The 26873-nt window shown below is 40.0% G+C and overlaps 1 pseudogene across 1 annotated transcript in view; it reads right to left on the reverse strand.

Moving 5' to 3' along the window:
• Nucleotides 1–26873, reverse strand: part of LOC306655723 (nck-associated protein 5-like) — a 251924-nt pseudogene that overhangs the window by 101787 nt on the left and 123264 nt on the right. The window contains exons 3-4 of the transcript XR_013767021.1: nt 24617–24685; nt 8327–8365 (exon numbers count right to left, since the gene is read on the reverse strand). The product of XR_013767021.1 is annotated as a nck-associated protein 5-like (transcript). The remainder of the gene's footprint in view (nt 1–8326; nt 8366–24616; nt 24686–26873) is intronic.

A 26873-nucleotide genomic window follows, 5' to 3' on the forward strand; every position in this document is an offset into this window, starting at 1 on the left:
ACCAGGGAACTACCTTCCTATCTTACCTGTGATAAAGGTATTTGTGGTACTTACTGTCTGCGCCCTCCATAATAGGTTCAAGACAGATCCAGTAGAATAATGCCTGAAATCAAAATTCTTCAAAAGCTTATCCTTTACTCCATTTCAGACTTTATCTTTCACTATTTCCTAATGTTAAAAAAGTATTCTTTTTTTAAAAAAATTATCTGTAGATGGATACCTTTATTTTATTTATTTATTTTTATGTGATGCTAGGGATTTAACCCAGTGTCTCACACATGCTAGGCCAGTGCTCTATCACTGAGCTACAAACCCAGTCCCACAGAAAAGGTATTCTGCTCTTATGGAGCAGAGAATAAGGGTCTTCTTGTGGTTCCTGAAAGCTCCGTGCATTCCTGCTATCATCTCCTGTCTGCCATCACTTTCCCTTCTCATCTCCTTCTTCCAGACCATATTTGGCCAGCTGGTTGAAGTCCACTTCAAACTCTTTCCCCTCTCTGACCCTTTACATGGTATTTCCCAAAGACTGCTCCCTTTCCTGAACTCCCATAAGCCTCCATAAGTTTCCTCTGTGACATTTAGCATTTACTCTTTTGTATTAATCCCATTTTTTGTGATATAGACATTTCTTGTCAATTTTATGACATTTTCTTCAATAGGCCAGAACAAGAAGATACAAAATAAACAACCACACAAGCATATAGGTTTTAACATTGTATTCATTCTATTACCTACCACAGCACTACATATAGTAGGATCTTAAAAATGTAGCACAGCACCATATATAGTAGGAACTTAATAAATGTTTGCAATTATTTTGCTAGCAATGATGATGATGGTGATTCTTTTCTCCAGTGATAGGCATAATGACAAAGAGAGTTCAAGTTTCTCAACACTTGTAGTTTGTGGATGACTGAATCCTGCCATGGACAGTGACAGGCCTTAGTCAGGCTCTTGCAAGGAAGGGAAAGCAGCAGTTGACAGTTCTGATACCCAGGGTCTGATGGTAGTCACAGAGGTGAGTGGGCCTGGTCCATCACCTCACATCAACCTGATTGTGAGGCTAGAGGGATCGAGCTGCTGAGGTTGTAAATGAGCATGCTCCCTCATACCCTGTAGGATTAATTCTACTTAAAGGGGGCAAAGAAACAGGTCAATGTGTAGCTCACTGCAGTTTATATTCTCTTCCCCTGTTTAGCTGAATGGGTGAAGCTCATGCACAGGATGTTTTCAATTGATTTGTGGCCACAGGGGACAGAAAAGTGATGACATGTTTGAAATGAAGCACCTGGGGACAAGGTCCAGAAGGGAAGAAGCAGAATTGTGCATTTGTACTCATGGGCACTCATACCTTTGACACAGGCCATTGTCAGGGCCTACTCAAATCATAAGGCCAGATTTGTTTGATTCTTTAGAATTCAACCTCTGTATTTCACTTATGCTAATTTTTGTTCTTAGCATGTGTATAACACTAATTGTTTTCACTATTACTAATTAAGCAATTAATAAAACTTGACTGTGGGGTAGATAAATATTAATAGTACCCATTGGCTAGGAAAACACAATCATTTTCATTTGTAGTGATGATAAGGAAACAGAAGTACTCAAGTGTGGATTTGCAAGGAAAAAGGAGACCTGAAAACAATAGCACTTGCAATTTTCAGCAGTAAAGCTAAGAAAAACCTAGAAGAGTTCTTCAAATGGGTAAAATAATAAAAAGAAAATATCCATATTCTCTACAGAGTTCTTATATATGTAGCAGATTTCAATGTCCATTACTCTTATACTTAAGGCATAGTAGTTCGTTCAACTTAAAACATAGTACTTCCGTAGTTCATTAGTGGGAACACAGCCCATCCTGAGAACTCTGTTTACCACTCTTTGCTGATCCAGCTCAGCAAATGGCAGAGGGGAAAAGGGAATGTGATGCTGGTCTTCATCACTGAGAAACAAACTAAGCTGGTCTGAAAATCTGCAGACAGGAAAGAATGGTTTGTATTGTTTTAAACATTCTTACTATGTTCATTCATGGTGCAGATGGTCACAGATGCCAGACTCTCACTATCCCATTTCATTCTAGTCACAACAAAAACACATACGTATGTTATGTGCAGACACATAGGCACCATCAGCGGACAGAGAGAGAAAAGCAACTCTGACTGCCATTGTGGTACCTGGACAGAGGGTGGCAGCTGATTGCTTTGCTTCCTCAGTGCTCACAATAGGAATCCACTGACATAAAGAAGCAGACAACACATTTAGACTGGCTACTGTGGCAACTCTTCTGACCCTGTCAGTCCCAGAGACAAGACTTAAAATAGCCTCCCCAGTAAAGCTTTAGAAATCAAACAACTCTCCTCTGTTTGGACACTACAGTCTGGGATCACTACTGCAGGCAGAGGCTGCACCATCTGTCCCCTCTCACAACACATTTTTTTCTTGATCATTCCTTAACTATGTCTCAGACATTAAGAGATAGACCTTGCTGAAAATACAACGTTCTGTCTTCTGGTATAGAAAGGGAATGTGATGGCTAATTTTACTATGAGGAAATAATTTCAAAGACTTAATTATGTTTAAGAACATGTAAAGGGTCTCTGGGTTTGAGAAAATAGACCTGTTCTTTTTGTCATGTGCATGTCACTATCAAACAGAAATAGAGACTAAAGGACTATAGCTGAACTTGAAGGGAAAACATGCTGAGCAACATAATAGACTAATGTAAAGGGCCCCTGTCATTGTGATGGTCCCAAAGCACAATTTCACCCAACTGCAGGTAATTCAATTACAACTACATTGTAACCCAGGTAAATTTCACCTGCACCTGTGCTTAAGAAGATTCTGGACCCACTGCTGTATAGCCCCTATGGGAGTATAGTTGCTTTACACACATGAGGAGCAAGGCCATTACCAACTCAAGACTGAAGTCAATTTTTAAAAATACTTATGTACATGTAAGAATATTTCACAATGAATTCCACTATCATGCATTATACTTATACCTAATAAATTCAAAATTTAAAAAGAAAGAAAATGCTGATGGCTTAGAAAGAGGATATATGTTGATGTTATCACAAAAGTCTTGTTGAAAACTAAGTCTGGCTTTATCATGTAATATACTACAATGGTATCCTATTTCAGAGGAATGCCCATCATGGGGATAACCAAATTGAGAATAGACTGGGGATTAGAGGGCCTGGGCTCTGGTCCTTGTTACAAACATGACCTTGATGAAGTAAATCATTCTAAATAGGCCTCAGCTTTCTTATCTGTAAACCAAGGCATGGCATAAAACTGGGCTTTTCAAGAGACGGGGTATCTCACTGGCTTCTTGGATGGCTTGTCAAGTGTCAAGCTCTTAGTTTTCTAGTTAGTATATTTTTTTTCCCTTTTTTTGGCAGTGGGGATTGAACCCAGAGCCTCTCACATGATGATAGGCAAGTGCTCTGTGCTACACACTCAGCCCTTTTTATAAAATTTTATTTTGGGACAAGGTCTTGCTAACTTAGAATCCTCCTGCCTCAGCCTCCTGAGTAGTTAGATAGGACTATAGGCCTGCACCACAACATCTGAATATTTTACTGAATCATTTTTGTGGGGCAGGAGGAGGTACCACGGATTGAACTCAGGGGCACTCAATCATTGAGCCACATCCCCAGTCCTATTTTGTAGGTTTATTTAGAGACAGGGTCTCACTGAATTTCTTAGCGCCTCACTTCTGCTATGGCTTTGAATTTGTGATCCTTCTGCCTCAGCCTCCAGAGCAGCTGGGATTACAGGTGTGCCCCACTGTGCCCAACTTTCCTGAATCTTAATGGCTACCAAATCCACCAGCCTCTTCTTGTCACATCCCTTCTTAGGAGACGTCACTAATACCTCCTCCTCTCTGCTAAAAATGCTGAGACTTCTGTAGAATGAAATGCCATTCTCGAACAGGCTGCTCACATCTCAGATGCCCAAAAGGCAAGGCAGGTGAAACAAAGGTGTGACTGAATAAGGACAGTGCAAAGGGTATAATGAGTCCTGTGGCAACCAGAATCCTCCAAGTCTTCATCCTAAAGGACCTCAGATTAAACCATATCTAATCTGAGTGATGGCTGAACAGTTTACACAATTATAAGGATTTGGGTCATTACCAGAGCAAGTTGTCAATCTCAGGATTATGGATTTGTTATTCTCTATGTTCATAAATAACCATTGGATTTCAATCCATGTGTTGATTTCCATTGCATCCCTTCCTGCCCTATTGATCTATGGTAGGGAAAAATAGTAAGTGGGTGAATAGAATCGCGAAGGCAAAACGTGCAGTGGATAAGAGCGGGTATGGGTCCTGACACTCTTTAGTAATTGGAACTCTGGGGAAATTATTTTCTTATTCCTGCCTCACAGGGTTACAGTGAGAATAAAATGACATAGTCTATTTTAAGTGCTCTATGTAGCATGTGGGGTATACTTGCCCAATAAATATAAACAAACCCTCTTCAGGGACCAGATTCTACATAGACCATGGTCCAACTGCCCTCCTCCAGGGAAACATACAGGATGTTGGAATTCTTTAAAGCTACAGAATCGCTTTGCTTCCATCTGAATGATTATACTGTTTGATTATATCACACACTAGCCTGATTCCATAATGGTGAAGAGAAAACATCATATAAATATTTAGTTACTTTACTAACAAGCAGATAAAGATGAGATTGTTGATTTGGAGGAAAATTAATTGTGGGAAAAATTCTCTTAAGTCTGGTATTAATAGCAATAAAACATTGAAGAAGCTAGGAGTTACATTTCCAGCAAATATAATTGACTTAATGATGATAAAGTATATTTCAGATGAAAATAGGAGTTTGGCTTGGATTATTGATTTCACTGTCACTTGCAGATCTGGAACCATGATTTGGAGGCATAAATGAAAGTAAACTGGGCTTAATACTGTCACTTTACTGTTATTGATTAAAAGGGATATAGTTAGTTGTTTTAAGGGAATACACAGGTGTTTTTTGTTTTTGTTTTTTTTTTTTCTTTTCTTTTGGTACTAGGGAATGAACCTCAGGCATTTAACCACTGAGTAACATTTCCAGTTCTTCCTATTTTTTAAATTTTGAGACAGGTTCTTGCTAAGTTGCTGAGACTGGCTTCAAACTTGTGATCCTCCTGCCTCTACCTCCAGAGACGCTGGAATTATAGGTGTGTGCCACTGTGCCTGAAGAATCCACAGTTTTTTGAGATTAAACTGAATTACTTTAGCAGAACATTTCATATACATATGACAAAAAATAAGTATATGGAAATAAAATTGATTTTTCTTCATCAATATTGGTAGACTCTGTTATTTCAGGATTCCTGTCCAGACCAATTCATGAAATGCCAGGAAAAACAGTTTCTTGCTTTACACTAGAGAACTGAGGCCACAGCAGACTTGCCTATGGATCACAAGAAATGATACATTCTAAAATGGTATAGTTTGCCTATTATTTCACATTGAAGACTTCTGTGCATATGTGTGATTTGGATAAATCACTCAAAATTTCTACTTTTACTCTGTGGGAACTACATCTGAATTAGAATTAATTTTCTCATCTGCATTTGGAATGAATTTAATTTACTATATCGTGCTCTTAATTAAACAGAAAATTTTGTCTTCTTTTTTCACAGCAATTTTATGGTCCTGATGAAAACCAGGAGGCACACATTTCAGCAGAACATGATTCTTTTGGAATTTCCCAAAGCCCCCAGCATTTCTCCCTGCCTTGTGGTCTCCCTGAGGTATGCTATCTCACAGTGGCACATCTTTCTGTATTGTAATGCATAACTGTTCCAAAGTAGATTTATCTGTTTACTAATTATTTACCTGGATTTGTGTAGCTGTATTTTATGGCTGACCTGAAGGGTCCCATTTTCCTTTTTATTATACAAGATAACTTCCTTGTCTTTCTCCTGAAGCGTCATTAAAGAGAGAGTCATGGAAAGTCTTCCAAAGGCTGCACACAGAGCTTCAACCGGAAGCCCTTCTGTTATGTTTTGGATATGAAGTGTCCCCTGAAAAGCTCATGTGTTAGATAACACAGGAACAGAATTGGGAGGTGAATGATTAGGTTATGAGGGTTATCGCCTTGTCAGTGAATTAATCCACTTGGTGGATTAATCATTCTAATAAACTATTGGGTGGAACTGCAGGCAGGTGGGGTGTGGCTGGAAGAAGTCTCACTGGGATGTGCCCCTGGGGATTATATCTTGTCCCTAACTCCTTTAGCAGATGCTCTCTCTTTCCCGACTGCCATGAGCACAGCAGTTTCCTTTGCTATGCCCCTTCACCATGATGTTTCTGCCTATGAAAAACTTCTGGAAGTCTCCTTTAAAAGATAGCTAGTATAAGTTCTTTACTATTTTTGTACTCTTCAAACTTTTATTCTCCTGACAGAAATGTGGGTGTGATGATTGGAGCAAAAGCAGTTCTTTAAGGCCAACCATGGACTGAATGTCAGAAACCATGAGCCCCAAATAAGCCTGTCCTTCTTATTTGTTCTCAGGTATTTGTTGTCAGATATTTTGGTCACAGTGAAGCTAACTAACATATCTCTGATCCTCAGATTTGTAATAAAATGAACATAACTTTTAACAGGAGGAAAACAGTGATAAAGCTCTGAAAGAGAAAAGATATTCAAATATGTTGTGACAGAAATGATGAAATGCCCTCCTATATCTGATGCACCTTCTCCAGCCTCCTTAGGTGTGTCTCAGTGACTAAGCCCTGTTGAAGGAGATATAGGCAGTGACCTATGAAAGCTTCTGGAAGTCGCCTTTAAAAGATAGCTGGTGTAAGCTCTTTACTATCTTTGTACTCTTCAAACTTTTATTCTCCTGACAGAAATGTGGGTGTGATGACCAGAGTTAAAGCAGCTATTTTAGGCTATCAGGAGACTTTAGAAATGGGGGCTATCTTCTATGGAAAAACAAAATAGAAGCCAGGGACCACCTGAACTTAGAACTATCATAACAGCCCTGTACTGACTATGTGTACATTTACATGTGAGAAAGAAATAATATTTTAGCATATATATATGTGTGTGTGTATATATATATATATATTTATTTAGTTGTTGATAGACCTTTATTTAATTTATATGTGGTGCTGAGGATTGAGCCCAGTGCCTCACAAATGCAAGGCAAGCACTCTATCTCGGAGCCACAACCCCAGCCCTATTTTAGCTTATTTAAACCACTACTATTTTGGATCTCTGTTACTCACAGTGGAACCTAAGTCTAACTTTACTTATAAAAAGTAGTCAATTCTCTTCAATTATTTAAATATTAGTGTAAAACCTGAAGCAGTTAAAACTATTTGCAAAAGGATACATGACATTTTGACAGAAGGATGAGGGGAGAGGCCTAGCAAAAATGTTATCACAATATCTATATAGTGTAAATCAAAGAAATATTTAGGTATGTGGCCAAGAAGTTGTCAATCACTGATAAAATTCTTTTTAATTAAAAAATATTGGGATGGCACCAACTGTGTTACTCTCATGAGTGCTGCAGAATGGGAGATGTCCTTTTGGACAGGAAGTCTTTGTTTTCCAGAAAGATAAATCAGAACTAATAAAATCTGAGGGATCTAGCAACTAGCTCCTGAGGGATATTATGCAGGAGATGGGGAAACACTCAATAAAATTCACCAGTCTAGCCAGATTTGGGCAAACAATGACCTGTGTTCACCCACTCTGCTCTGATAGCATGGTCTTTTGTTGTCTGAAGGCAAAACAGCTAGCAGCCCAGGAGGGGTGGAGATCTCCTGCACAGCGATTACCCCTTATTCATGTTCTCCACAGATAGATTCATAAAGGAACTGCTCTGTTGCCTCCATCCACAGGATCACACAGCACCCCAGGGTGGGGTACAGAACTGTCACTAATGCTCAGAGAAGTTAAGGCTTCAAAGGCTTCTGTTGAGTTTTGGGCCCTGTTTAATGCTATCCCTAAGAAGACATTCATTCCATAGAAATCGAAAGACTATTCCCACTTACTCAAGTTCATAGTTACTAAGTTAAAAAAATATATATAATGAGTCTGCTACTCCTTTGGTTATGTCGCAATCGTTCATTTTCAAAAGGCTTCCTATTACTTTACTGAGAAGTTGAATTTTATCATTTCATTGGTCATTCCCTGATGTTACTTTGCATGCCATCTAAAACACCCATGGATTTAATAAATAGAGAAGTATTGCATCTATCAATCACAATTTCTTAGTTTGACAATGTGAGTTGCATTTCTATTCACATAAGCATTTTGAAGAAAAAAAAAAAAAATCAAGGCAGAAAGTGACCTACCTTTTGAGTAAGCAGAGCTTGAACAACTTGATTGGCTACCTTTAATAAAAAGAAAGTTGCCATTTATAATAATGAGACTTTATGCGCATGAACTGTAATTTACTAACAGATTCCCACAGCCCTCTGTGGCTAATTACCTTCTCACTTCCTTCTTCCCTCTACTTCCAAAAGACCTGATTCTTTTCATAATAAGCCTATCCTTCCGGTCATATTTTGCTATTTCCAAAGGTGACCTTGTTGCTAATTAAAATGGTTCAGCTGGAAAGATCATTTATACCTTGACTTACACATTTCCATATTTGGAAAAATAATACCCTTTCATATGTAAAGTACCCCAAGAAGGCTAAAAAATGATACAGTGCAAAACATGATCCTAATTATCTGTACACAGTTGCGATACTTTGCTGATTTATAATGTCTGTTGCCTCTCCTTCCTATTCCCTTGCTGTCCTACTGCTCTGCTGCTTAAAATTACTTGCAAGAGAGAAAGCTGAATGGTCAAGTCTGGGGACAACACATTGCTTTCTCTATGTCCTCCTTCTCTCCTCTATATCCTCCCTTATGCCATCCTCTTGTGGTTGCCACCTGTAATAGAGCCTGGTAGTTACTTCCTACCTCCAACATCTATTTTCTCCTCCTTCCTTAGTAATGAACCCCATGGAGGGGTTGCTGGGCAAATCCAACTGAATTTCCCAGTCTTCCTTGTAACTATGTGTCACAAAGTAACAAAGTTCTGGTCAATAGTACAAAAGCAGACTATTTGGGGGGACTTACAGGAAATCTAAAAAGAAGGGGGATTGACTGCCTCCTTCCTTTTTCTGTCTGGGACATCAAAGTGACGTCTGGAGTTTTGACAGTAGAAGTAACAAATTAAATGTATTTGGGTAGAAAAATTGGACAAGACTAGTCCTGGTGAGGTTACAGGGCTACATTGTTTATCTCTGAACTTCTATGTGAGAGAAACATAAAGTAGTCACTCTTGTTTCGAATTTCTTCCAATATACAACCAAACATAATTCTTTCTGATGTACTAACAGAATCTTACATGTCTTCTGGTAATTGAGGACAGCAGGGAAAGCTGGGCCCCTTCCAGTCCAAGGAGGTGAGCCTTGATCAACCCTGACAATTCTATTCCTTTACAGCAACTGGTTTAGAGGGCATGTGACATGGCTTCATCTAAGGGCCACATGTAAAACCAGTCATGTGTCCCAGAAATTTCAAAGATCTGGAATTTGCCCAGCATGGTGGTGCACATTTATAATCCCAGAGACTTGGGAGGCTGAGGCAGGAGGATCACAATTTCAAAGCCCACCTTAGCAACTTAGTGAGGTTCTAAGCAACTTAGGGAGACCCTGTCTCCTAATAAAATATAAAAAGGGCCTGGGATGTGGCTCAGTGATTAAGTGTCCCTTGATTTAATCCCTGGTATGAAAAAAAACAACAAATAAAACAAAACTAAAAAACACCAAAGATCTGAAATTTTATCCACATAGCCATTCACCATTTATGTGTGTGTGTGTGTGTGTGTGTGTGTGTATGTGTGTGTGTGTGTGTGTGTGTGTGTGTGTACTAAGATTTCTTTTCTACCTGCAGATTTCAAGACACATGAAAACAATCATATACTAAACTTCACATTAACCATGAACCTATGTACCCACATGGCCACTGCTGGTAAACAGGTGGACAGACTAATCAGGTAGTATTTTTCTTTGGTCAGTGTGTAAACTGTAAGCATTTAGCATGACAACTGAAGCTGATTGAATTAATAATAAACAAATCAGAATATTTAAATATCATATATAAGGCACTTTTTTGTCATAGTTTCTTCATTTATTAAAAAGAAATAGTCTAAAAATCTTCTTGCAAAGCTAGATAACTAGGACATAGTGGTATCTGGTAACTGGAAGCAGGAAATTAAAGTCATGATTTTTAAAATTTGAGTACTAGAAATTGAATCCAGAAGTGCTTTACCTCTGGACCTTTTTAGTTTTTATTTTGAGACGGTGTCTTGCTGAGTTGCTCAGGCTGGCCTTGAACTTGCCATTCTCCTACCTCAGTCTCCTGAGTCCCATGTGTACACCACCACACCCATCATAACCACACAATTTTAACACAGTATGACAGACATGTGATCACAATGGTAATCCTCACATCAACCCAGGACTATGCAGCACACTCACCTTCTTTTTTTTTTCTCTTGGTGACAAATTTATTTTTGGTGATGCTAAACAATTTGTGCTTGTTTTCCTGTCTAGTGTAGCAGAACAGATTATACAAAGGATGTTTTAATGGAGCTTAATTGTTTTTTGACTCAATATTGACAAAATAGCACATCCTTCATGACAGTTGGCTACCAGTAAGTCTCAGAGAGAATTAAAACACAGGCTGTCATCAGTGTTTGGTTAGGAGGCATTCATCCCACAAGCAGCAAATGAGGAGGATCCCATTCTCCATAATTTATTAGTAAACTGTGTGCCCAAGAGGGTTTTTTTCCCCCATCGGAAACCTTTCCAAATTTATTGTGTTGACATTAAGTAAAACAAGAAAGTTGTCTTCACTGCAACTAAAAATGGTTTTGGAGAAAGGTATTCTAAGTTATATTCAAATGAAGCTCAAGTTCAAAAAGCATACTCAAGAATTACCATGTACAAGAGCAAACGTGTGACCACAACAGTGACAATTTTCAGCCCACACAAACTGACAACAGTATCACTGTGAAAATGTTTTGCCTTTTAAACATTCATTCCAATTCATAATTTAAAGTCAAACAACATATCTATTTTATTGTTGGCAAATAAAATAAAACAGGGTAGAACTATTCATGCAGATTGAATCAGGAACAATGTACCCAAGTTAATTCACACCATAAATAATTTAGGTTTTTTTTTTTTTTTTTTTTTTTGGATGTCAAACTTTGGATCTGACTTACATTCTCATAAAATTGCCGAATATCAATATTTTCTTTTCTTCCTCCGAACTGGTCTCACTTAAACCATTCTGTGTAACAGTGGTCACATAAAATAGCTCTATCCATGATTTAATGGGAGACATAGAGTAATATCCTAACTGTAACAGCCCACAGGAGAAAATGTGTTATATCTTTGCAATCCAAGTAGTTGCCCTCTAGGCTTACAGACTATCTGACACAGTTCCTTCTGGTGTGTACTTTGGACAATTGTTTGCTCTGCCTGAAAATTGAACTAAGATACACTAATACATTATTTCTTTACCTACTGACATGGGGTTCTATTACCCAGAAGGACTCACAGGTTCTTTGCAGAAAAGTGGGCAGGTCATACTAATGCTTTTCTCTGTACTGTCTATCAAGACAGTCTCCTAGGTTTTGCTTCTGCTTTTAAGTTAAGCTTTTCAAATGCATTGACAGAACAGTCATTTGGAGTTTGTGACCGCAACCTCTAACTGGCTCACAAGATGATGCCTGGAATGAGCCTCTGCCCAGAATGCAGTAGCATTACGCCCTAAGCACTTGGGTTCCAAATAATCACACACCAGCAGGCCCGCTAATGAGAACAAATAACTTCCAGTGTCACCTGCCAGTTTTCTCTCCAAAGAAAGGAAAAATAGCAGCTGGGCTGGGCCAGAGAGACACGTGGAACAAAACTGGCAGTCCTTAAGCCCCTGGCTTTTGTTGCAACCTCCTCAAGCTCTCGGTGGAGACCTCCTCTCTTTGCTCTTAGGAGATGGAAAAGGGCTGCAGGCGAGATAGAGAAACCCAGGAGAACACCCGAGTACATCCCTCTTCCTTCTCAGTAAGAATTCTGTCAGATGAACTAGCTCCTCTGATACCCAGCTCATTTTCCATCCCACAAGACATAGTAGCTCTTCTTCCTGCTGGGACCTAAGTTCCTGACTCCTCGAAGAGGGCAGAGGAGTTGGGGTTGCTGAGTTATCTATTATTTGAAGCCCAACAGTCCCTGAGGCTGAATGAGAAGTCACAGTAGAGTTTCTTCAGCCCCAAGCCAATTCTCAGAGCATTGAGAAGACAACCTAGGGCTCCAGTGGAGGGAGGAGAGGGAACTTCAGGTGGATCACTGCAGGAGAGTCAGGATCTCAAAAGGCTCATGCTTAGACAGCCCTGTCCTCCTGCCTGGCTGTCTTGCTTTCATACTTGGGTGTGTTATTCCATCATGCAAAGCAACTGTCATTTCAGCAAGGTAACTTAAAAATCTGGTTGAAAAAGCAAGTGTTGTTGAAATTTTCCTTTGGAGGAATTTTCTATTTACTAGACCGAGGTAGCTGGAGAAAAGCAAGAAGGCTATCCAGCCAGAATCACAAAAAAGACTTGGGTTCAAAGACTGTCTGTGTTGATGGGGCACTAACATGTAGGGGGATGGGGGAGCAATCATAAAACAGAGGAACTGTTGTGAAAACTGCCAGGGAAGACAGCCATCATCTGAGAAGCCACCTAGGATGGGCCTGATGTGAGGTGTCACTCCATAAATATTGAACATGAACCAGGGGGGTTGAATTTCAGAGAGTTTGACATCTTTTCAGGTAAGCAGTTAATAAATAAGTATTTCAGAATACGAGACTTTATTATTTGTAAGTGAATGATCTGTGTGTATAATGCACATGTATAAATACAAGTGACCAAGCATCCATGCTATTAATTTACCAAACAACCCTATAAGATAAAAGTGAGTAAGAAACTAGAAGAGGTAACTGTGTGCCCCATATGGCACAGGATGAGGGAGCTATGACAATGTTGATCCTGAGTTTTCCTAAACCAAAGTCCACGTGGTCTCTTTTAATTCAAATCAGTCTTTTAAATGGGTCTACTATTTTTCTCATCTGATTGATCCTTTGGATTACCTTTTGGATTACTGCTTAATAAATGACTGTTCATCATGGATGAGATAACTGAAGAAATTAGTCTAAATATGTATGTGGGATTTTGGGGAAAGCAATTTGAAAATTAATTTCCTGCTGCTCGTCTCCATTCATTCATTTAGTCATTTAACAAATATGCAGTAAGCAGTTAAAATAGACCAAGAATCATGCTGGGTCCTGTAAAACATAATGGTCAATAGAATATGGGTGCTGGTTTGAGGTGGCTGTAGTGTGTAGTGTGGGGCACACAAGATCATCTGTGCATTTCATGACGTAGTCAGGAAGTGGGCACTGGAAGTGCATGAAAGCCATGAGCGGGATCATTGTACATCTACAAGACTGTATCCACTGAAAGTCTGGTTTTAAAGACTATGTAGGACCCAGATGTGGGATATGCACATCAATGTAATGATCCCACAATTCAGTCTTCGCACACGGATCAGAGAGACAGCAGAGAGCTATTCTTAACAATGTTCTTCTGTCTTTATTTAGTGTTGGCCTAAAAGACTTTTTTTTTTTCTATTTCAGAATAACATTCAATAGTCTCTCTCTCTCTCTTTTTTTTTTTTTTTTTTTTTTTTTTTTTTTTTTTTTTTTTTTTGCTTTTTCTTGCACTTTGAAGTACTAAAGTTGGAGAAGAACCTAACCTCAGCAGCCTCACTGACTCTAAGGATTGTGGCCCAGCTCTGAGGGTCCGAAGTAGGGGTGAGTCGAGGGGGGGCAGCTGCTCCAAATTCATAGGCAGAAGCTCCACCACCTGGAACATTTGTGAAAACTGCCAATTTCCTCTTCCGACATAGCATACTGATTGTAAAGGACTGGCCCAGGTCTGAGAATATGAATTATTCCTCAGTCATCACACATCTTTCTGATGCAGAAGGTCCTAAGAACAAACTTTGAGAAACATTGGAATAGAGTTTGTTTATTATTGGCACTAGGGATTTAACCCAGGGACACTTAACCACTAAGCCACATTCCAGTTTTTTTTTTTTCTTTTTTTCTTTTTTTGTTTAATTTTGAGACAGGGTCTCACCAAGTTGTTGAGGCTGGCCTAAAACTTGTGATCCTCCTGTCTCAGCCTCCTGAGTTGCTGGGGCTATACGAATGCAACACCACACTGGTGATAGTGTTTAGTTTTGTTCAGAGCTTTGCACTGATGACTCAGAAATAAGCCAAAACTTCGGCATGGGTCAGTATTTCAAATTTCAAGGCTCTATCCCAGAAAAGAATTTGATCAGAATCTCTGGGGTGCAACTTCACCAGCGGCACCTCTGAAGCTTCTCAGGCATAGCCAACATATACAAAGGTGAGTGCAGCCTGCCTTTTCATATCTGAAACTCAATCTGTGTGCTCCATTCAGCCCCTCTGCTGAAGATGCCCTCTCCAATTCACCACCCACCCACCTGCTGCTCCTCCCATCCTCTGGTGACTGTGCCATCTGTTTCTGAAGTCGCCTTGGAAGCTCGTTTCCTCTGAGTTTCTCTAGGCCCCTTTCTCTGTGATTATGAATCTTTCCACTTCTGCTACTAGTCTGGTAGCACCATGAGCTCCCAGGGCCTGCATGAGGCCAACATCCAGTAAAGGTTGGTAGGTCACAAGTAAATTCATCTAAATGCAATTCAATGATTTTAACAGGTGTAATTTTACTTATTTTATATATGCCATTACACCTCTGTAAATGAGAACAGTTGTTCTGAAAGCTGGTAAACTGCCTGTCAAACAGGCAGACTAAGAAACTAGATTCAAATATCGAAACCTCCAAAATCCCAAGGAAAAATAAAATGAATCCTTGATTCTACCTCCGGACTGCCCATCAAGGAAACAAGGAGATGGGTAGCAGTAGAGGTGATGGGGAATGTGTGTGTGTGTGTGTGTGTGTGTGTGTGTGTGTGTGTGTGTGTGTGCATGAACATCAAACCAGGGAGTGTGTAGAGGTGTGTGTATCTATGCATGTGGGTCTGTTTACTTTTGAGTAAATACCCTCTTTTAGTAGAAAATGCAGAAGGAATTTCAGACTCTCAGTGTTTTTCCCCAAATCCTCAATACATTCTCTGTTTCCCAGAAAATAACAATCAAATGCAGATAGGATTGAGGAACATTTAAATTTACATGTTATTCACCTGAGTATGCTTTCTGAAACTTACCAGCAAAGAAATAACTTACATGAGCCTTACCTTGTTAGTTTGTCTAATTAGTATAAAAAGTCTTGGAAAGAATTTCTAGTTGGCATTATTACTACATTGAACTACCCCTTTGAGAGCATTCTCTTACAATGCACGGAAATGGATTGTCTACGTCATGCAATTAGTTACAAAACAACTGGCATGTGTGATCAGGGACCAGTTTTTGTGAATACAAAACACTTGCATTGCTCAGAGGTAGTTCTTTGTTGTAAATCACCTCTTCAGCAACTGTTAATTTTTGCAATTAAGAACAGAGGGGGGGGATTCAAGATGGCGGACTAGAGGGTGGCTGCATTTCGTGTTGCTCCAGGACTCAGGACTCAAGAAGAGGAGATACAGAGAGCCTTGGGACCAACTCAAAGCAGCCGGGCGAGAGTCTTCCACTGGGCAGGCGTCCCGGACGGGGCAGGAGTCCTGGACGGGGCGGCAGCCCCAAAAGCAGGGATCTTTGCAAAGTAGAACTGCCGGCGAGGCGCCCCTCCCCCCGCCGGAGCAGTGATCGCAGACAGCTGGGAGCATTGGAGAGGGGGCTGCCCAGAGGAGAAGGAGAAATACGGGCTCGGCAAGTCGCTTGGAATTGGAGCAGCTGCGCCAGGGCTCCGGGCGGCTATCCGGAGGAGCAGCGTGGACTCAGGACTCAAGAAAAGGAGATATTGAGAGACTTGGGACCAACTCAAAGCAGTCGGGTGAGTGTTTCCCACTGGGCAGGCGTCCCGGACGGGGCGGTAGCCCCCCGGTCGGGGCGGTAGCCCCGAAAGCAGGGATCTTTGCAAAGTAGAACTGCCGGCGAGGCGCCCCTCCCCCCGCCGGAGCAGTGATCGCAGACAGCTGGGAGCATTGGAGAGGTGGCTGTTCACCACAGCTCTTGGACTCGGCGCAACCCACCCGGGCTCTGGGAGGCTGCCCAAAGGAGAAGGTGCTTGGTGAGCTGTTTGGACTGAAAGTGACCACCCCTGAACACAGGGGGCTGTCCAGAGGAGAAGGAGAAATACGGGCTCAGCACATCGCTTGGAATTGGAGCAGCTGCGCCAGGGCTCTGGGCGGCTATCCGGTGGAACAGCGTGGTGAGTGGTTTGGTCCCAGAGCATCCGCTCCTGAACATAGGGGGGTTGTCTAGAGAAGGAGGAGGAGCGCGGCAGGGTGCTTGGGCTCGAAGTGACTGCACCAGGGCTATGGGAGGCAGTCGGGACAAGAAGGTGCACAGTGAGTTCTTGGGACTCGTGATGCACCAGATCTCTGGGTGACTGCCTGGTGGAGAAAGTGGTGCGTGGTGGGTCACTTGGTCTTAGAGCGACCACACGGAACAACAGGTGGCTGCCGGAGGAAAAGGCGTGTGGCGGGTCACTGGGACTCGGAGCGATTGTAAGGGGCTCCAGGTGGCTGTTCAGAGGAGGGGCCGCATAGCCAGGCGAAAAGTGCAGAGCAGGGTCCTAGACGGCTTTTTGGTGGAAGGGCCCCACAGACAAACTGAGGGGCGGAGCGAAGGCTCCAGGACTGCAGGCAGCTTCTCTGAGGAGAGGCACCGAAGGAGATTCGATTGCGAAGGGTGAGGCTTCCAGGCCCAGGAGGTAGGTCCGGGTCCCTGGGAACATTGCAGAAGAAAGCTGCCCAGCCCAGGCGGTAGTTGTGAATTGAACGGAACCTCTGGGAGGAAAACCGACCAGCGAGACCTCCCCACCGGGTGACTCCTCCCTGTTGGGTGAGGTTCTACCAAAAGGACCGTAAAATCAGAGACACAGGCCCAAACTGGTCTTGCATCAGCCCACAACCTACTTCCCTTCTGGATGACCATTCATCAGCAAGTGAAGGTACCTCTGCCCACTAGCAGGGAATATACCCCACCAGAAGGCCACCACCCCCAGGGAGTCAGCTCCCTTGTGGAGCACTGCATTATCAACTTCCTCCAAGATTTCAGGCTACTGAAGACTAAGAGGGGATATAATAGAAATCTTCAGGGATATTATAAGACAATAGAGGAAATCTACAATATCACAGCGGTCAACTGATACCTGAACAATATGAAAAAACAAGGAAAGAAAATGCTGCAAACAAATCTAGATGTTACATCAATGAAACCCAACGACAGCATGGCAGAAGAAATGACAGAAAGGGAGTTCAGAATGTACATAATTAAAATGCTCAGGGAAGCAAATGACGAGATGCAAGAGCAAATGCAGGCACTGAATGATCGCACCAATCGACAGTTAAAAGAGCAAATACAGGAAGCAAAAGATCACTTCAATAAAGAGTTAGAGATATTGAAAAAAAAAAAAAACAGAAATCCTTGAAATGAAGGAAACAATAAACCAAATTAAGAACTCCATAGAAAGTATAACCAATAGAATAGAACACCTGGAAGACAGAACATCAGACATTGAAGATAAAATATTTAACCTTGAAAACAAAGTTGAACAAACAGAGAAGATGGTAAGAAATCATGTACAGAATCTCCAAGAACTATGGGATATCATGAAGAGGCCAAATTTAAGAATTATTGGAATTGAGGAAGGCTTAGAGAGACAGACCAAAGGCTTGAACAATCTATTCAATGAAATACTATCAGAAAATTTCCCAAATCTGAAGAATGAAATGGAAGATCAAGTACAAGAGGCTTATAGGACTACAAATATACAAAATTACAACAGACCCACACCAAGGCACATTATAATGAAAATGCCCAATATACAAAATAAAGACAGAATTTTAAAGGCCGCAAGAGAGAGGAATCAAATTACATTCAGGGGGAAACCAATACGGATATCAGCAGATTTTTCAATCCAGACCCTAAAAGCTAGAAGAGCCTGGAACAACATCTTTCAAGCCCTGAAAGAAAATGGATGCCAACCAAGAATCTTATACCCAGCAAAACTTACCTTCAAATTTGATGATGAAATAAAATCCTTCCATGATAAACAAAAGCTAAAAGAATTTACAAGAAGAAAGCCAGCATTACAGAACATTCTCAGCAAAATATTCCACGAGGAAGAGATGAAAAACAAAGAAACAAATCAGCAATGGGAGGAACCATCCTAAAGGAATTGTCAAATAAAGGAAGAACCAAGTCGTCTCAAATAAATAAATAAATAAATAAATAATAAATAAATAAATAAATAAATGAACCAAATGACCAGGAATACTAATCATATCTCAATAATAACCCTGAATATTAATGGCCTGAACTCATCAATCAAAAGACATAGACTGGCAGATTGGATCAAAAAGAAAGATCCAACAATATGTTGCCTGCAAGAGACTCACCTCGTAGAAAGAGATACACATAGACTAAAGGTGAAAGGATGGGGGAAAACATATCATGCACATGGACTCAGCAAAAAAGCTGGGGTATCCATCCTCATTTCAGATAAGGTGGACTTCAAGTCAAAACTAGTCAAAAGGGATAAAGAAGGACATTACATACTGCTTAAGGGAACCATAAATCAGCAAGACATAACAATCAAAAACATCTATGCCCTAAACAGTGGCTCATCCATGGATGTCAAACAAATCCTTCTCAATTTCAGAAACCAAATAGACCACAACACAATAATACTAGGTGATTTTAACACGCCTCTCTCACCACTGGACAGATCTTCCAAACAAAAATTGAACAAAGAAACCATAGATCTCAATAACACAATCAATAATTTAGACTTAACGGACATTTATAGAATATACCATCCAACCAAGAGCGAATACACTTTCTTCTCAGCAGCACATGGATCCTTCTCTAAAATAGACCATATATTATGCCACAAAGCTAATGTTAGCAAATACAAGAAGATAGAGACACTAGCATGTATTCTATCAGATCATAATGGATTGAAGTTAGAAATAAATGAAAGAGTAAAAAACAGAAGCTACTCCAACACCTGGAGATTAAACAATATGCTATTACATGATGAATGGATAACAGAAGATATTAGGAAGGAAATTAAAAAATTCCTAGAGGTAAATGAGAACAAAGAAACATCATATCAAAATCTTTGGGACACTATGAAAGCAGTACTTAGAGGAAAATTTATTTCATGGAGCGCATTCAATAAAAGAAGTAAAAATCAACAAATAAACAACCTAACACTTCAGCTCAAAGCCCTAGAAAAAGAAGAACAGACCAACACCAAAAGTAGTAGAAGACAGGAAATAGTTAAACTCAGAGCTGGAATCAACGAAATTGAAACAAAAGAAACTATACAAAAAATTGACAAAATAAATAGTTGGTTCTTTGAAAAAATAAACAAAATTGATAAACCCTTAGCCACTCTAACAAAGAGAAGACGAGAGAAAACCCAAATCACCAAAATTCGGAATGAACAAGGAAATATCACAACAGACACGATTGAAATACAAAACATAATTAGAAGCTATTTTGAAAATCTATATTCTAACCAAATAGAAAATTTCGAAGACATCAACAGGTTTCTAGAGACATATGAATTGCCTAAATTGAACGAGGAGGACATACAAAATTTAAATAGAACAATTTCAAGTAATGAAGTAGAAGAGGTCATCAAAAGCCTACCAACAAAGAAAAGTCCAGGACCAGATGGGTTCTCAGCCGAGTTCTACAAAATCTTTAAAGAAGAGCTCATTCCAATACTTCTCAAAGTATTCCATGAAATAGAAGAGTAGGGTACCCTCCCAAACTCATTCTATGAAACCAATATTACCCTGATACCCAAGCCAGACAGAGATAAATCGAGGAAAGAAAATTTCAGACCGATATCATTCATGAACATTGACGCAAAAATTCTCAACAAAATTTTAGCAAATCGCATACAAAAATATATTAAAAAGATAGTGCACCACGATCAAGTGGGTTTTATCCCAGGGATGCAAGGTTGGTTCAACATCAGGAAATCAATAAATGTCATTCACCATATCAATAGACTTAAAGTCAAGAACCACATGATTATATCAATAGATGCAGAAAAAGCATTTGATAAAATACAACACCCCTTCATGCTCAAAACACTAGAAAAAATAGGGATAGTGGGAACATTCCTTAACATTGTAAAGGCCATCTATGCTAAGCCCATGGCTAATATCATTCTAAATGGTGAAAAACTGAAAGCATTCCCCCTAAAAACTGGAACAAGACAGGGATGCCCTCTTTCACCACTCCTATTCAATATCGTTCTTGAGACTCTAGCCAGAGCAATTAGACAGACCAAGGAAATTAAAGGAATACGAATAGGAAAAGAAGAACTGAAACTATCACTATTTGCGGATGATATGATTATATACTTAGAGGAACCAGGAAATTCCACCAGAAAACTGTTAGAACTCATAAGTGAATTCAGTAAAGTGGCAGGTTACAAGATCAATGCTCATAAATCCAATGCATTTTTATACATAAGTGAGGAATCCTCAGAAAGAGAAATTATGAAAACTATCCCATTCACCATAGAATCGAAAAAAATAAAATACTTGGGAATCAATCTCACAAAAGAGGTAAAAGACCTCTACAATGAGAACTACAGAACACTAAAGAAAGAAATCGAAGAACACCTTAGAAGATGGAAAGATCTCCCATGTTCTTGGATAGGCCGAATTAATATTGTCAAAATGGCCATACTACCAAAAGTGCTATACAGATTCAATGCAATCCCAATTAAAATCCCAATGACGTACCTTACAGAAATAGAGCAAGCAATCATGAAATTTATCTGGAAGAATAAGAAACCCAGAATAGCTAATGCAATCCTTCGCAGGAAAAATGAAACAGGGGGTATCGCAATACCCGAACTTCAACTTTATTACAAAGCAATAGTAATAAGGACGGCATGGTACTGGTACCAAAATAGACAGGTAGATCAATGGTACAGAATAGAGGACACGGACACAAACCCAAATAAATACAACTTTCTAATACTAGACAAAGGCGCCAAAAATATGCAATGGAGAAAAGATAGCCTCTTCAACAAATGGTGCTGGGAGAATTGGAAATCCATATGCAACAGAATGAAACTAAACCCATATCTCTCACCCTGCACAAAACTCAACTCAAAATGGATTAAGGACCTTGGAATCAGACCAGAGACTCTGCAGATTATAGAAGAAAAAGTAGGTCCCGATCTTCAATATGTCGGCCTGGGACCAGACTTCCTCAACAGGACTCCCATAGCACAAGAAATAAAAGCAAGAATCAATAACTGGGATAGATTCAAACTAAAAAGCTTTCTCTCAGCAAAGGAAACTATCGGTAATGTGAAGAAAGAGCCTACAGAGTGGGAGAATATCTTTGCCAATCATACTTCAGATAGAGCACTAATCTCCAGAATCTATAAAGAACTCAAAAAACTCTACACCAAGAATACAAATAACCCAATCGACAAATGGGCTAAGGAAATGAACAGACACTTCACAGAAGAAGATGTACAAGCAATCAATAAACATATGAAAAAATGTTCAACATCTCTAGTAATAAGAGAAATGCAAATCAAAACCACCCTAAGATTCCATCTCACCCCAATTAGAATGGCGATTATCAAAAATACAAGCAACAGGTGTTGGCGAGGATGTGGGGAGAAAGGTACACTCATACATTGCTGGTGGGGCTGCAAATTAGTGCAGCCACTCTGGAAAGCAGTGTGGAGAGATTCCTTAGAAAACTTGGAATGGACCCTCCATTTGACCCAGCTATCCCACTCCTTGGCCTATACCCAAAGGATCTAAAATCAGCATAGTACAGAGATACAGCCACATCAATGTTCATAGCTGCTCAATTCACAATAGCCAGACTATGGAACCAACCTAGATGCCCTTCAATTGATGAGTGGATAAAGAAACTGTGGTATATATACACAATGGAATATTACTCAGCCATAAAGAATGACAAAATTATGGCATTTGCAGGCAAATGGATGAAATTGGAGAATATCATGCTACGTGAGATAAGCCAATCTCAAAAAGACAAGGGATGAATGATATCGCTAATAAGTGGAGGATGACACAAAATAGGGGGAGGGAAGGGTTAGTGTTAGGGTTAGAGTTAGGGTTAGGGAGGGGGGCAAGTATGGAGGAAGAAAGTACTGTATAGAGGGTAAAGAGGGGTGGGAGGGGTGGGAGGAAGGGAAAAAATAACAGAATGAATCAAACAACATTACTGTATGTGGATTTATGATTACACAAATGGTATGCCTTTGCGCCATGTAGAAACAGAGAGGCAACATGTATCCCATTTGTTTACAATAAAAAAAAAAAAAAAAAAAAAAAAAAGAACAGAGGGACTTTTCCTCTGAAAATTCTACCTGCAGTATAAACTCTATGAAATGATTTAGTGGGTGAAAACTTATGTTTCTCCGGACACATTCTGCCAGAACCTACAGAAAGAAGATATTGGGAACACACAGTAAGTAGACCAGGGTTTCCGAAAAGAAACACTATAAGCCTTTTGATAGATGGAGAGGGGTGACCTGGGAAAGAATTGTGATGCATAAGAAGAGTCACATAAATTTAACTTTTGAGTGTAGATAGTCTCATTGGAAATTTCTGTGCAGGAGGTTAAAGTGAAACATTGCTGATCAATGCATATGACTCAAGGGCATTATTTATTCCTTTAAACACCCATAGATCTATTTGATCTTTCTTGCCCTAAACTTTGATTGGACCAAGAGGCTGGGGAGCAGGGGTGAGGGCTGCTGAACTGGCCTCGCTAGACCCTGAGCCTTTAAGCTTTCTTTTATGTCAACCAACTTTTTATGATTCTTTTAACTTTAGAAATTGCAAAGATTATTCTGCTCCTGACAGGGCAGAAAATTACAAACACCATTTTGCTTCAGTAACCAATGTATTTGGCTGCAAATATTAAGCAATGAAAATGTTGAATATTAAACATTTTTCTGGGGACACCTTGGAAGTCCTCCAACCACATATAAGAAAAAAATACAAAGCAGACTGTGCTCAGGCAGGGTTCCCAGTGCAGTGTGCACCACAGAACCTGGTGACACACAGATGAAGGGGCTCAACCTGAGTCTGATTCTGTGAGTCTTGGTGGGGCCTCTGAGATGGCATTCCTAACTAGGTCCCTGGGAGGTTGATGTTACCCATCGAGAAATTATGTGCCAAGAACCAGTGCTGCAGGAAAACCCTAAGTGTGACCTGTACTGTGAGTACAGAGACAAACTACTTCAGTTTGAAGGGCCTAAAAAAGTACATGGCGATACAGTGGTGTCTTAGATAGGATGGGAGACGGCATGCTTTATAGTCCAACACATCTACCTCTGGGACAGCATGTCTTATGAGAGGGAGACAGAAAAGGGTAAGAAATAGCAAGAGGAACTTTTTGGAAATGTATTTCCTAATTGGTAGTAGGGAGAACAAGACTGACAATATTTTGGTAATTCCCACTGGCAAAGTAATAGAAACATAATTAAGTGTAGCTTTTCGAAAATCTGTTCAAGGAATCTCCCAGAGCACTCATGAGTTTAGGGTGTTGGGCAGATGCTTAAAGAAGTCCTCTCATTTATGTAATGGCTGCAATCACTAGCAAGTCTCAGAGGAGAATTTCCAGTGAGGGGAAAGGTCCCCCTTCCAGGAAGAAGGCACAGGGGTATCTCCAGTGTGATGACTGGTGGTGAGAGGGAAGGTGAGGGCAGGCAGGGAGAGGCACGCTCCAGACCTCCCCATCACCTGCCAGAAACTCAAACACCCAAGTCTCTGTCTTCATATCTTCATTATCATCAAATAATACTCACTGAGTTTACTCATGCGTATGGCCCTGTCTTCTTCCATTCCCCTCAAATTTTCTTCCTCGCTTCCCTTTCTCTTTTTGGCTTGTACTCAATCTACTGATATTTTTTCCTCTGGCTGCCAACTGTGAACATTGTCCCACCCACTCTATCAAGGATTCGCTTTTATTCAGAGATGGCATCCAATGGCAGATGCAATGTGCTTCAGTGTCGTTTTTCTCATTCATAGGCAGGGATCCCACTTATTGGACAGAAGGAATTGATTGCACAGGAAAGCACACTCCACCTGTGCCCTAATAATATTAAATAATAACCAGAAGGAATTTACAGATGCCTGTATGTGGATTTAAGGAGGGAGGGAGGGAGAAGGGAGGAGAGAGAGAGGAAAAGAGATGGACACACACACACCCATCTGCTGATCTTCCTTCTCATCAAGGTTTACAACTTCCCTTTGGAACAGAAAATGCTAAGGATCTGTGGAAGTTGGTGATATGCACACACTAAGACCTGATTATGAGGCTCTGACCAGCCCAGCCTCTTATGATGTACATCTCCATTCAACTTACCTCATCAAGGCATGGCTCATACTGTTCTCTTTGATTTTCATTTTCCAAAGCCAAGGCTGAATTCTCTGCCTGCAGTCAGGTACAAAAATAACGCAAATGAATCAATGAAATGCTGTGTTATGTGACAACTTATTCAATACACTTACTAAATATATCTCTTCAGGATCCAAAATAATCTTTCAGAAGTACCTTTGACAAGTTTGCTCTAAGTACTATTATAAGTATCTCAGGGATGACTTCTGCCTTATCAACTCACTCACAAAAATACATTATAATTTTAAGAAATGCAAAACTTGATATTCTGAACAGGTAGAAAATCAAATCATGGTTTGAAGTGAGAGTGTTCCATAGAAAGATTACAATGTTTATCTCATTCCACAAAAATGTAAATGTAAGAAATGCCTTAATCCCCTTCATTAACACCTGTCACAATCTCACAGCCTAATATTTGTTGAGGCCACAGAAAAGGATCTCAGGCAAAGTCATGAATGAAACTCGAATTCCAAAATGCAAACTAAACATGTTATTTTCACTGTTATTCAGTGACATTCGAGCATCCAAAGACAATGTGAAATGCCTCTCTCTTTCCACCATTCTTCTTCTAATTATTGCTTTCCTGCTCCTCAGGGCCACGTGGTATGTGAATGTTGAGTGTGGTAACTGCAGGGCTACAGGGACCAGCAAGGAGGGGAGACGTGCTCTGGAAAAGCATATTAGTTCTTAGTAGGAGCGTGAAATGGTGGCATGAGAGCCGCTCTCCACGTTTGGGGATCTGGTTCCACTGTGGCCATGGTGGTCCTGTCTGCATCCTGAACTGTGCAAGTCACTCCTGCCCAGGGCTGTGACAATGAACACCCACTCCCCTCCCAAGAAAACTGGGCTTTATTCACCTTTTTGCTATAGACCTCCTTTGGATTTGGTGGTGGTGCTCTTAAGTCAGTGTGCAGAGAGCATAATGTGCTTTTAGATGTGCACAGATTAACCTTTTTCTTTCATAACTTCTCTATATCCATCCATTTTCTTTTATTTTTTTTATTTAGAGATAATTCTAAACCTATGATTTGCAAGAACAGTAAAAAGAACTCCCACACACATTTCCTCAGATTCACTAATCATTAACCTTTTGCCACATCTGCTGTATCATTCTCTTTTCCTTTTGCTTCTTCCCCATACCCTGAAAATAGGTTGCAGACATGACAACCTTTATCCCTGAACACTTTCAGGTACTTTTTAATAATAGAGACGTTCTCTTGCACAACCACATTCTAGGTGTTGATTTAATGAAATGCAACATTAATAGAGTACACGAATCTGATATACAGTTCATATTCCAGTTTCATCACTTGTTCTGACATATCCTTTATGGCCACTTTTTTCTAGTCTATAATGCTATCTATAATCATGTTTTGTATTCTAATGTCATCCTCATTCATTATCTTTTAATTTGAAGCAATTCCTGTTTATAATGCTAATTTCTTTTCTTCTGTCCTCCTTTCCTTTCTAGTAGAGGTCAATTATTGTGTATAAAGTCCCTTAATTTTGGCTTGTCTGAAACTTACTCATGCACATGTGGCAGGAATAGCACATATTTGACTCTGGGTCTTCCCCATGCATCATATCAGTCCCATGATATCCACATGTTCCGTTAGTGGACATGTTAACTTTCATCACATGCTTAAGATACAGTTTGCCAAATCGCCATAAAATCACTATTTTCCCTTTTGTAACTAATAAGCAATTTTGATGGAAATATTTTGAGGTTTTAAAAGTATCCTATTGCTCACCAAATTTTCACCTATTTGAGCAGCCATCAATAAGTACTTCTTAACTGGGTCAATGATTACTTCAGCTTCAAATGGTGATTTATAACTCCAGTAGTCCCCCTTATTGTGGGGTATACATTTCAAGACCTCCAATAGGTCCCTAAAACCAAGGTTAGTGCTGAACCCTATATACAGCCATGTTCTGCATAATGATATTTTGGTCAGTGATGGGTCACCTTTATGACAGTGGTCCTATAAGTTATATCACCTAGTGACATCATAGCTTTGTTCATTTAAGCATACTCTGCACAACAGTAAAATTACCTAATGACGCATTTCTCACAGTGCATTCTCATAATTAAATGGTGGATTGTTATACACTATGTTTTTCCTATGTGTGTATGTCTACACTAAAGTTTAATTTATAAAGTAGGCACAGTAAGAAACTAATAACAATCAGTAATAATAAAATAGAACAACTATAACAACACACT

Source organism: Sciurus vulgaris, assembly GCF_902686455.1.
Source record: "Sciurus vulgaris genome assembly, chromosome: 3".
Lineage (NCBI taxonomy): Eukaryota > Metazoa > Chordata > Mammalia > Rodentia > Sciuridae > Sciurus > Sciurus vulgaris.